The sequence below is a fragment of the Leucopleurus acutus genome (assembly GCF_964270905.1).
Source record: "Leucopleurus acutus genome assembly, chromosome: 9".
In the NCBI taxonomy this organism is placed as follows: domain Eukaryota; kingdom Metazoa; phylum Chordata; class Mammalia; order Artiodactyla; family Delphinidae; genus Leucopleurus; species Leucopleurus acutus.
In genome coordinates this window covers 89068038-89081565 of record NC_139144.1, presented here as the reverse complement: position 1 = coordinate 89081565, position 13528 = coordinate 89068038, and the positions used below count along the sequence as shown (strand labels likewise).

At 38.6% G+C, this 13528-nt stretch overlaps 1 protein-coding gene across 1 annotated transcript in view; it reads left to right on the top strand.

Annotated features, from left to right (window-relative positions):
- The window catches only part of CHCHD3 (coiled-coil-helix-coiled-coil-helix domain containing 3), a 288171-nt gene that overhangs the window by 168467 nt on the left and 106176 nt on the right, over positions 1–13528 (top strand). The window lies entirely within an intron of this gene.

Below are 13528 nucleotides of genomic sequence, written 5' to 3'. Positions count from 1 at the left end.
AGCCTGGAATAGTCTGTTCAAGGTGACAAATGGCAAGGATCACAGAACACTTTAAAAAATAGAAAAGCTGGCCAATATTGTAAATTTTTAAAGGACCAATGCTGAGCTTTCAGCAAAATATTTACCATACTAAATAACTTACACTTCTTGGTATTTATGCTTAACATATATGTCTATTAATTTTAGTGAATATATTTTCATGCATCTGTTTTGATTTGTGGTCTGTAGTATCTTTGTCCACTTCTGCGGTGCTCATTTCAGATAGTAAATGCCACTGGAAAGGAATTGCATCTTAGAAGCTCTGTAGATGATCACCTATGCAAATGTAGCTTTTAAACATATATGGATTTTTTTTGGGGGGGGCGTCAGTGATGTTAGGTTTGGAATAATAATAATTTTTATTTTGGGACTCATTTTTCTTATTCACAGGCAGGTATTTAAGAGCATCTGAGATACTGTTTAGTATGCCAGTGTTAAATGTGAGTCAGGATAACCTATATTCTCTTCTTAACTCATGACTAAGTAGCTTTATGATCTCATGAGAGTAGACCTGTCCCAGAATTAGATCTTTAACATCTGAGGACCTTAGTTTGTTCGTAAGGTATATTCCTGCTTCAAATGTATATGATTCTTTCTCCTTTTGTCTGAGTGTTTTTGGTAACTGATAAATATGGCATCAAATGTCTTTCACGGCTTGTCATTAAGATCATCATTTTTCGAGTACTTGGTTTTAGTGGCTTTGAGAGTGGGGGTCACTTTCCTCTGAGCTGCAGTCTGATCACTTAACTTCTCAGTCTGAACTGTTGCTAGGAGCTTTCTAGCATCTGATCAAATGATGGATGAATGAAAATTATACTCACAGGAGGATGATTGTTAAGCCAGAAAGATAATATATAATTAAAATGATAGCCATAACCGTAAAGCAGGCTGGATATCATGTCAAATAGTTAATAACATTCTGACTTCCCAGCAGGCAAAACCAAATCAAAGTTACAAGGTTGCTTTTTATTTCTTGGGTCCAGACCTACTGGTGGGGTCTGCTTAATGAGCTCTAGTGGGAAGGGTCAGAAACTGTTTCATGACACAACTCTTCCGGTTACAGAATTCAGGGAAGTCTCTTGTCTGCAGCTGTTTCCTAAACTATAAGAATAAACGGATAAGTAAGCATATTAATAAACAAAGTGGGTGTAGTGAGGCTTTATAATGTGATTTCATTGCTGTGTTTGTGAGGCTTTTCTAATGTGATTATGTAGTTTTAGGTCCTTAAAAGTGATATAGGATGTTAAAAATTATACATTGACATTTTGGTTATGTCTGTTTTTGAGTTTCTTGTTAGCAGACCTCTGGTGAAAGGTACTCCCCAGTGTGCCAAGGAATTCTGGAATTTGTGTTTCCAGAGTTCTCTGCTTCATATGGTCCTTCCACACCAGTATACAAATAAGGATGAGAACAAAGCTGAGTCTGAGCTAGCTAGGCTTGATGAATGAGTCAGAAAGAGGTCTGATTCAGCATGGCCCCTGTGCTGGGCAGTAATGGCGGTTTGTTCCTACTTCTGCAGCCAGCTCCAGGAACCGAAGTGGATTACTTACATCCTCTTCTGTGTACTCCTCTGCTTTCCAGATGGATGGTTCATGGTTTGGGTTCATTCTCTTCTTTCCATTCCCCTCTAGGACTTCTTTTCCTTCTTGCTTTGTGCAAGCTTGAGTTTATCAGTAGTTATTCCCACAGTCTCATCTCTCAACCTCATTTCCTTGGTCAGTTAAACTGGAGACTTCATACAGAGGCTAAAGATTTTATGTATGTATGCGTATATGTATATTGAAGCATAGTTGATTTACAATAGCATGTAAGTTTCAGGTGTACAGGACAGTGATTCATTTATACGTATATATAAATTTTTTAAAGATTCTTTCCCCTTATAGGTTATTACATAATATTGAGTATAGTTCCCTGTACTATACAGTAGGACCTTGTTGGTTATCTGTTTATACATAATAGTGTATACATGTTAATCTCAGCCTCCTAATTTATCTCTCCCCCCACCCCACTTTCTGTGGTAACCATGACTTTGTTTTATGTGTCTGTGAGTCTCTTTCTGTTTTGGAAATAAGTTCATTTTCTGTTTTGGAAATAAGTTCATTTATGTCTTTTTTTTTTCCTTTTAGATTCCACATATAAGTGATATCATATGATATTTGTCATTTTCTGTCTGACTTCACTTAGTATGATACTCTAGGTCCATCCATGTTGCTGCAAATGACATGATTTCATTCCTTTTTCATGGCTGAGTAGTATTCCATTGTATATATACACTGCGTCTTCTTTATCCATTCATCTGTCAACTTCATATAGAAGTTCATATAGAGGCTAAAGATTTTAAAAAATCCCCTCATTATCAGGTTTGGGGGAAAATGGGATGTCTTGAAGGGCCAAGCACTCCTTCATACTTTCATTACCAGTGCCCATTGCTGAGGATATTTTAAAACATAATTTTTATCCTTCTAATACTTTTCCAGTTACAGTTTTCCCTTGGTGTACAGTGGTGTTACATCATATTTAAGGATTTAGTTTTAACATCAGCATGTGAATTTTATTTGCCAGTTATATCTTAATAAGGCTAAAAAAAAATCCACATGTGAAGCAAAGATTCCCTTTGTTAACATTTACTCTTAAGAGTCCAGCATTGCTATCTTTCTCCCATTATCGGGTCGGTAGGTTTCTTTGGTTAAGCACTAGATGAAGTGTTGGCTTTCAGTTAAGGATTTTGCGAATGACAACTACCTTGAACCGCTAGCATTTCATTCACTGGGAAGAGTTGTTGGGGCATGCAGTACATGAGACAGGCCGAGAGTAGAGCTGGCCCAGGCTTGTGGGATGGGTAAGGTCCTGCACACTACTTGAACTTTTTTCGCTCGCCTCTTTAACCTGAGTAGTTGGAGTTGCATAAGCTAAGTGTGCATGTGATGTAGTTCCACTGTACTGTCTTCTTTAAAGCACCATAAATGAGATGAGGATGTCCAATATCCTTTTCTTTTTTTTAAATTTATTTTTATTAATTTATTTTTTATTTTTGGCTGCGTTGGGTCTTCGTTGCTGTGTGTGGGCATTCTCTAGTTGTGGTGAGTGGGGCTACTCTTCGTTGCTGTGCGCAGGCTTCTCATTGCGGTGGCTTCTCTTGTCGCAGAGCGTGGGCTCAGTAGTTGTGGCTCGCGGGCTCTAGAGTGCAGGCTCAGTAGTTGTGGCACATGGGATTAGGTGCTCCGCGGGATGTGGGATCTTCCTGGACCAGGCTCGAACCTGTGTCCCCTGCATTGGCAGGCGGATTCTTTTTTTTTTTTTAAATTATTTATTTTTGGCTGCGTTGGTTCTTTGTTGCTGCACGTGGGCTTTTCTCTATTTGCAGTGAGCGGGGGCTACTCTTTGCTGCGATGCGCGGGCTTCTTATTGTGGTGGTTTCACTTGTTGCGGAGCTTGGGCTCTAGGTGCGTGGGCTTCAGTAGTTGTGGCACGCGGACTCAGTAGTTGTGGCACACGGACTTAGTTGCTCCGCGGCATGTGGGATCTTCCCGGACCAGGGCTCAAACCCATGTCCCCTGCATTGGCAGGCAGATTCTTAACCACAGTGTGGCAGGTGGATTCTTAACCACTGGACCACCAGGGAAGTCCCCAGTATTGTGAACATAGTCATTTCTTGAAAATGAGAGCTAGTGGGATTTGGTTTAGCAGCAGTGAATTGAACTTGTTTTAGAAAGTGGCCCATTTCACTGTCCATCTTACCTTTTTGAATTGGTAACATTCAATGGCTTATAACACCAATCTGTTCTGCAACTGAATTTGATAATAAAAGCCCCTTCCTGCTCTCAGTCCTTATAATCACACAGTAGTTTTATTGAATATGGCCCTTCTTACCATGTTTTCCCCTTTCAATTATAATTCTTATCCTTAAAGTTTCTGAGCTTACTGTATCTGATACAGAGTCCTTATTTGTTTACTTTATAGAACTTGGGCTTCTGGAACTTTGATTTCTATGCAGTTGCTGAATTTAATTACACATGGTCTTTAAGACTTGATGCCTGTTTGCATTCCATAGACATTTAGGAGCTAAAGCTAGTCTCATTAGAGAAGATAAAAACTGCATATTTGAGAAGTCTGAATCCCTAGCAGTTCATTTCACTTTTGCCTCAGCACTTATTTACTGTTCTTAGGTGCTGAGTATCGTGATGGGTGTTCTTTTTTTAAATGGCTGTTGGGAGAGGAGCATAGAATATGACACTGAGCTGATGAGGTGATATGTTTCAGCACCTTTCATGTTGAAATTTCATGTTGAAATATCACGTTGCTTTGTAATGTGAAACTTGTAAATTTTAATGGAATCATAACATGCCTGTTCTTAGGAATGTTCTATAAAATATTTAACAAAAGGTCTGGCATTGTCACTGCCAAGGCAGAGCAAATGTGAAACAACCAGTGCCAGTGCTTGTCAGTTCTGCCTGAACTGAACGTCGGTTACATGGATTCATAATCTTATGTTATATGGGCATTGATTCTCTTTTTAGAGAGCCATACAAAAGCCAGGACCTATGTACCTGTTTTGTGTTTTTCTTACTTAGTTCAAAAAGAATGAATTAAGACTTCCAATTTCTTCTCACTGGGATATGATTAACTACCTTACATACATGTGAGCCACTCTCATTGCTTTATCTACATTATACCTTTGCAGGCAGCCCTACAACCAGGTTATAACGTCAGCAAGTCTCCAGCCCTGTTCTACAATACATGCAGACATTTACTCAACAAAAATTTATTTGCAAGCAGGTACAAAATGGTTCATATAACCTGTCCTGTAAAACTCAGTGAAGTCCCAGTTGTCTCTTCTTTTAAGTGCTCTTTGCAGGGAAGGGTCACCTGAGGCAGAGGAGGCTGTTTCTAGTTGGCCTTAGACAGCCAGCAGCCCTCTTAGACCAGTGGTTCTCAGCAGGGGGAATTTTGCCTCCTGGGGGACTTTTGGTAAAGTCTGGAAGCATTTTTGGTTTTCATAGCTTGTGGGGGCAGTCCTACAGGCATCATAGAGGCCAGGTACGCTGCTAAACGTTCTGATGCACAGGACAGCTCTCCCCAGTAAGGAGTGATCTGGCCCAAAGTAGCAGTGGTGCCAAAGGTGAGAATCTCTGCCGTAAACCAAAGGCTGCACACAAGACTGTTGAGAGATGAAGCCTAAGGCACCCTCCCTATAGTTGAAGCTACAGGCCTTGTTCTCATCGCCTTGAATATTCTCATAACTTCTTCACACAGCAGGTGTAGGAGTATCTTTATAATATGTTAGCTAACCCTTATATCTTTTCCATAGTTTTCATTTTACTGATAGAACATCTAACATTTATCATGCTAGTTAACGAACCATTTTCGCTAATAAAATCTTATTTCCAACAGTCACTGTGCTAACTGGCAAAACATTGTTGTTGATCAAGACATGGATGAGTGAAGCCCTAGTTGTAGCAACCCCTACTTTTTGAGCTTCCAAATTTGAATTTCCGATAAGAATACTTGCTGATTGCTTCTGGATTGTGCATTCTTGACTAATATGCTGGCAGCACCTATTCCAGAGCTTAATCTAAGTAATGTATACGCATACTATCACACTGAGTATGCTGTAGTACTTTGAAGTAAATCTCACATCCTGTGACAGATTTGTTTCCCAGAAGCTGTCTACTTACCTCTCCTACAATCTCTTCCCCTCGATGCACTTAATTTCCTTTTGGCTACCCTGTCCTGAGTGTTTCCTTTGTGGAAGAGAGAGGAGTAAATCTCTTTTCTTATCCTCGAGAGTCTAAAGTTGAGGACAGAACAGTGGGTAAGTAAACATGTATAATACAAGACAAAGTCAAAAACAAATACCCCAAGAGATATGTGGAAAAGTTTTATTAGGTGTAAAAGTGTGAGAGGCAGCAGGGTATGACATGGCAAAAACCACATGAAGGAAGAACATTCAAAAGGAGTTTTGGAGCTTGGGTAGGGGTCTGGACTGGGTCAGTGCATGGTCACCTGGTGATGTAGCAGTGCTAAAATGGGCATCCAGGTCTCCTGACTCCCCACCAAGTGGATTTCCGAGTATGTCATAGTGCTAGTAAGTTCTGAATTACACTGGAAAGCTGGAGAAGTAAATATATGGTTTAAAAATGTTTTTTTCTTTCTAAAGCTATAGAAGAAAGCTTGTAAAATTGTTTCTGATTTCATCTAGCACTTGGTTTTGCTGCTTTTGTCAAGTAGCACAATGTGCACAAATGTTATGAGAGAACTACTGGAAAAATTTAAAGCAAAGTACCACTACGTCGCTTTCTGTTCTAATTTATGTACCTGACAACCTCCTCACTTCATTGTTGGTTTACTTTTTTCTAAAAGGAACATTTATTTATTGATTGATTTTTGGCTGTGTTGGGTCTTCGTTGCTGCTTGTGGGCTTTCTCTAGTTGTGGCAAGTGGGGGCTACTCTTCATTGCGGTGCATGGGCTTCTCATTGTGGTGGCTTCTCTTGTTGCGGAGCATGGGCTCTAGGTGTGCGGGCTTTAGTAGTTGTGGCATGCGGGCTCAGTAGTTGTGTCTTGCGGGCTCTAGAGCACACGCTCAGTAGTTGTGGCATATGGGCTTAGTTGCTCCGCGGCATGCGGGATCTTCCCAGACCAGGGATCGAAGCTGTGTCCCCTGCCTTGGCACACTGTGCCAACAGGCAAGTCCTACTTTTTTTTTTTTTTTTTTTTTTTTTTTGCGATACGCGGGCCTCTCACTGTTGTGACCTCTCCCGTTGCAGAGCACAGGCTCCAAACGCACAGGCTCAGCGGCCATGGCTCACGGGCCCAGCCGCTCCACAGCATGTGGGATCTTCCCAGACCGGGCACGAACCCACGTCCCCTGCATCGGCAGGCGGACTCTCAACCACTGCGCCACCAGGGAAGCCCAAGTCCTACTTTTTTAATTTGAAAAACCACCTGTCTTTGCCTCCGCTCTCTTTTCAAGAGAATAGGCAGATATGCCCCCAAATTGCAGGGGACATATTCGATAGGCTGTTTCCAGTAAGTTATCAGTATGAAAAAGCTGACATATGGACCAGGGTCTTGAAGCTCTTTATGGGAAGACAAAATAAGCCAAAACAAATGGACTTGATCAAATCCTGGGGGTTTGGATGTGACTTTCAGACTTCGGATCAAGAAGTCTTTTGGAAGAATGGTGTTTATCTTTCATCTTTTGGCCTGTATTCAACTTCCATCAGGTCTTACTGTGTTAGTGGACATAATATTTCAGGCTGGGGTTTGCTCATAGCTTGTGCTTAATGCCTCTAAGTAGTCATTGAAAATTATGCTAAAGTTGATAATAGGATGGGCATCGTTCAGGTTCATGTAGATGAGTTACCCTTTTGAAGGTCACCTTCTGGTGTAGTTTGGAAAACAGTGCTTTGAGTATAAGTCTTTGTTTATTAATGCCACTTGATAAAGGCTCAGTGAACCCTATGTAATTTCTAATTTGTAACAAAACTCTAGTATTCAGCTAATTGAATACATGGCCACTTTAGTTATTTTGTTACACTAATTGATATTCACAGTGATCATGTCTGTTCCTTCTAAATGTAGTATTACCGTATAAGTTTATGGTTCAACCCCTTTGGATATTTCCATTCTTTCTCTCTGTTACATGTCAGCATATAATTTTATTTCGTTTGTGTTGTGGTTTATATGTAGTTCGGACACAGAATAAAGCTCTTTTCCCTGCTCTTACTTGCCTGTTTGAGTTGATAGATAGGTTGATTTTCGCCTACCACAGATTATCCATATGATTGTGAAAGAGTAAATCTTTCCCAGTTCATTATATGTGTGTTTCAGATTTGTTATAAGCTTTAGAACTATAGGAAGTGTAGTTATAGGGATTTCCTATTTAGATTGATTTAGCGTTGTTACCTTTTCTCAATCCTAGTAATTTCTGGCTTCATAACATCATCCCATGGAAAATTGAGCTGATACCTGCTTTTTATTCTACCTTGAGCTATTAAAATTGAGCACTGGCACTTCAAGAAACTTTGTCATTTAAAATGTACAAGCTTTCCTGTAGCACAGAATCTTCCCTTACGTGCTTTGTACTTGATGTGCGAAGTAACAGTACTGCCTCTGAGCAGTGCTGTGCACCCTGTACCATATCTCAGTCCCCAGGAGCAGCCAGGCATAAGAGGGCTGAGTTAACATGCCAAAAAGTTGTTGCTATGAAGACTTCTCTAGGAACGTACGTGGAAGGGTACCTGGAAAGCTACCTTTATTGTCGTAGACGTAATCCCACTTTTTACTTCTCTTGCCCTCATTATGTCCTTTGTTGTAAACACCTTCAGGTCTCTTCTGAAAAGAGGCAAGTCTTTAAGGAAATAAATACGTGTTGTGTACTTCAGTTTGAATCTGCTACCAACACTGAATGAAAACATCAAAATGTTTATGTGTTGCGTTTCTTAGAACTTAATTTCCTTATTTTCCTTCTCTTGTATATGGGATGCTCTTGTTTTCCATAATGATCCACTTAGGCATTTTCTGTCATGTTTTCAAGCCCAATCACGTTATCCCAAATCTAACAGGATCTGAAAACTAATGAGTATACATTGCCTCCCTAGGAGGAATAGCAAACAGGAGGCGGGTGGAAACTTTTTATATCCATTTTTTCCCCTAAGAAACGATTCTGCTACAACAGTGAATAATGTTTTAATCCTCTTTGTTTTCATTTGTTCATGTACAGTGATTCCATGTCTGTTAGAGTTATACATGGAGGTTTTATTCCTTGCAGTTGGTTTACCGCTTTTTCTTAAGTTGCGTGTGACTCTCCATCCTCCGCAGCTATTAGCTTAGTCAGTGTATCCCAGGCTTATGTAACTTTCAGGATTCATTTGTGTGACTTTCCCTCCCAGCCTCACATTAACTGTTTCAAAGCAATGTGCCACTGAGGTGGTGTGGCCATCTTTCTTGCTCTGTTATTGTCCCCAGTAGATCTCAGACTATTGATTCTGTTGACAGTCTAGGGAGAGATTTGTGTTGTTAGCCTGTGGTTGGGTGTTTTCAGGGCTTTGGATGTATTTCCTCTTCAGTATGCATATCTGACCTTTTGGCATGTTGCTTTAAAAAAAATTCCAAGGATTTATGTCTTAGAAAAGTGAATATGGATATTTGTGCATATCCTTTATTTAGATTGTAATCAGCCTCTCAAAATTAAATTTGGTGGTTGGTGTAGTCCATATTAGGCTGAAGCAGTATACTTGTGGTGTTGGATTCTTAGTGTTTTCTAAATAGCTGTAATAGAATATCTGTTACGTTTTCTTTGCTTAAAAAAAGAAATCTCACTGTGCAACTATATGTGAACAAAAGCAACATTATTTAGTGAAAATGTTGCAAGAACCATGGTGGGCAATGTCATGCATTTAATGGGGGAGAGAATCAAGTGCTAACACATTAAGCATTTAGTAAGTAAAATTTCCATGCTATAAATAACTGTTCAAGTTGTTAAATTTTTTTGGTTGTTAATATAATCGCTGAATCACTCACTCTTACAGCTTTTGTACCATGTTATGTTTCCATCTGATAGTCAAGGGTAAATGTATGTGATATGTTTAAAAAATATTTTTTTGACTAAAGAAGTATAACTTTGTTATAGAAATTTTGGAAAATAGAGAATGGTCTAAGTAAGAAAACTATCCCACTATGCGTATCGTATCCACTGTTAACATCTTAGCATACATTACACTTTTTCTATGTCTACATAACTGGATGCTCAACTGGCCCTGTCCTTCCCTTCTGTCCCCTACCGCTGTTTATTAACCAAAATTAGGAACTCAGTGTACATGGTAATTTGTGACCATTCTCCCCCCCTTTAATATTTTGAGTTAAAAAATCAATTACTCTATTAAAACATTATTTTTTAATGGCTCTCAATGTTTAATCATTATGGCTAGACTGAAATCTTTATAATAAATATCCTGTTGTTGGACCATATCTTATTTACACAGACCTCTGTTGTTCCCACTTTTTTGTTGCTTTAAATAACGTTGGCTGCATTTTCTTAGCTATGTTTGTGTGCTTTTCTTAATATTTCCTAGGATTAAGTGCCTAGAAGTGAAATTGGCTAACTGATAAGCAAATTAACAGTAGTAGAGATATACACACACACGTCCATATATTTATATAGTTCTTTTTATAAATTTTAATATGCCTTATTTGGATCGACTTAAAATTTTTATACAGTTAAATTCATTCTTTGTGATATACAGTTGTTTGAGTTTTGACAAATGTATGCACTTATCTAACCACCACCATGATCAAGAAGCAGAATAGTTCCCTCACCTCAAAAAATTACCTCCTTTGTCTTTTGACTACAAAGTGTGCTTATTTTTAATATGGAAAATATAAAGAAAAATAATTGGAAACTATCCATAAGCTTACCACCCTGCTATAACTTCTGTTGAATATCCTTCTGGTCTTTGTTTTTTTTCTTCTTCCCTACAAAAAAAGACATCATACTGTCCTTTCTGTTTATAGTCTTTTTCTTACTTAGTATATTTTGAGTATATTTTAATTTAACTGTTAGATTGGTTTTTTTGTGGGTTTTTTTGTCTTTTTTTTGGCTGCGTTGGGTCTTTGTTGCTGCATGCGGGCTTTCTCTAGTTGTGGAGAGCGTCAGCTGCTCTTGGTTGAGGTGCCCAGCCTTCTCATTGCGGTGGCTTCTCTTGTTGTGGAGCACGGACTCTAGGTGCGTGGGCTTCAGTAGTTGATGCACACGAGCACTAGAGCGCTCGGGCTCAGTAGTTTTGGCACATGGGCTTATTTGCTCTGCGGCACGTGGGATCTTCCCAGACCAGGGATCAAACCCGTGTTCCCTGCATTGGCAGGTGGATTCTTAACCACTGTGCCACCAGGGAAGTCCCTAGATTGGTTTTTGTTTTTGTTTCTTTGCAATTCTAAATAAACTTACCATGAATATCTTTGCATGTTGCCATAATTACTCAAGTCCTAAAAGTGGAGTGTTTAGATCTCAGTGCATATGTACAGTTTTCAAACTTATTTACATTTTGTCAAATGGATTTTTAAAATACTTGTGCCAGTTTACATTCTGACACACAGTGTCTTGAAGAGCATGTTTTTCCTGTATCCAGGGCAATCTTATTTTTATATTTTTAAATTTTATAGATGAATTATGGAATTTTGTTATTTTCATTTTTTGATTTCTTGTGGGGTTGGTTTTTTTTTTAATGTGTTTATTATTTACCGTTTTGTGTGACTTGCCAGTCTATGTCATTTGCATGTTTCTCTCTTGGCTCTTCTGGGGAGCGGGGTGGGGTGGAGGGCTTATTTTTTAAGTGCTCTATACATTAGTAACACTAATTTCACAGTTAGAGGTTGGTATTTCTTTGTCATTTGCTTATTCGTTTTATTTAATGTTTTTTATTTAATGGAAGTTCTCATAAATCCATTCTTTTGCATTTCCTTTATATTTTGGAGTTGAATTTAGAAAGATTTGTGTTGAATTTAGATTTAGATTTGTGTTGATTTGTGTTGAATTTAGAAAGATCTTTTCTCTTTAGATCATATAGTCATGCATATTTTCTTCACGTGTAACTTTATCAAAAATTCTTTCTCCATTTACTTTTTCTTTTATATTCCTGACAGACTAGTGAGGTTTTTACTGTGCTGTATCAGGGAGTCATAGATTATGTACTTGCATATACATGTATTTTTATCTAACCTCAATATTTTGTTTTTTAATTATTCCAAGCACCATGAACTTTTCATTGAAATCTTCTATTCACACTGTAATAGCACAGTCACATTTAAATGTGTGCCAAGTTTAAACAAGTCCTCTTATTTTTTTCCCCATTGCTGTCTCCCCCCCCCCCAGTTTATTTATTTATTTATTTATTTTTTGCTGTGTTGGGTCTTCGTTTCTGTACGAGGGCTTTCTCTAGTTGTGGCAAGCGGGGCCACTCTTCATCGCGGTGCGCAGGCCTCTCACTATCGCGTCCTCTCTTGTCGCGGAGCACAGGCTCAAGACGTGCAGGCTCAGCGGCCATGGCTCACGGGCCTAGCTGCTCCGCGGCATGTGGGATCTTCCCAGACCAGGGCTCAAACCCGTGTCCCCTGCATTGGCAGGCAGAGTCTCAACCGCTGCGCCACCAGGGAAGCCCCTCATTGCTGTCTTTGATGTGCGTATTAGGTACTATCTATCAGATTTCTTGGTTGACATTAGGGGAAAAAATAAGTACTTACATTGTTAAATAACTGTTTTTTTGTTTTTAACATGCTGCAGGATATTGAAGTCAAAGTAAGTAGCAAAACAATGACCTACAACAAACGAACCAATGGGTTCACCTAAATTAAGCATATAGTGACAGTCACCCTTACACCGGTTGAGCCAGGTGACCCTTGATCATGTTGCAAAGAAAATATGGCACAAAAATGGGAATGCCAAAATATATACTTCTGTTATTTCTTAAAGCTACTAGTCAGGCATGTATTCAACATTCATTGAACAAAAAATATGTTAAAAACTTTTCTAACATGGGGTATTGTAGGGAGTTCTCTTCTCCTCGAGATAAAGGTACTTAAACATAATAAAATAGAAACAACAGTTTAAGAAATGTATTTTTTCATTCTCCTCCAGTTTTATTGAGATATAATTGACATACAGCACTGTATAAGGTTAAGGTGTACAGCATAATGATTGACTTACATCATCATGACCACAATAAGTTTAGTGAACATCCATCATCTCATATAGATACAACATTAAAGAAATAGAAAAAAAAATGCTTTTCCTTGTGAACTCATAGGATTTACCTTCTTACGAACTTTCATTTATAAGGTAGAGCAGTATTAATTATCTTATCATGTTGGACATTACATTCCTAATATTAATTTATCTTACAACTGGAAATTTGTACCTCTTTACTACCTTCGTCTAATTCCCCCTCCCCCTCCCTTCATCTCTGGTAGTCACAAATATGATCTCTTTTTCTATGAGTCTTTTTGTTCGTTTGTTTTTGAAGTATAATTGACATACAACACTGTTAGTTCCTGGTACACACCATAGTGATTCGATATTTCTGTACATTACAAAATGATCACCATAATAAGTCTAGTTGCCATCTGTCACCATACAAAGATATTAACTAATTATAGACTACATTCCCCACACGGTACATTTCACATTTGTGAATCATTTATTTTGTAACTGAAAAGTTTGCCTCTTAATCTCCCTCACCTATTTCTCTCCTCCCCACACCCCTCCCCTCTGACAGTCTGTTTCTTCTCTGTATCTATGACTCTGTTTCTGTTTGGCTATGTTTGTTCATTGTTTTGTTTTTTAGATTCCACATATAAGTGAAATCATACAATATTTCTCTTTTTCTGTGTGCCTTATTTTACTTAGCATAATACCCTCTAGGTACATCCATGTTGTTCCAAATGGCAAGATTTCAAAGAAATGCATTTTTAAATTTAGCTTGAAAAACATTCAA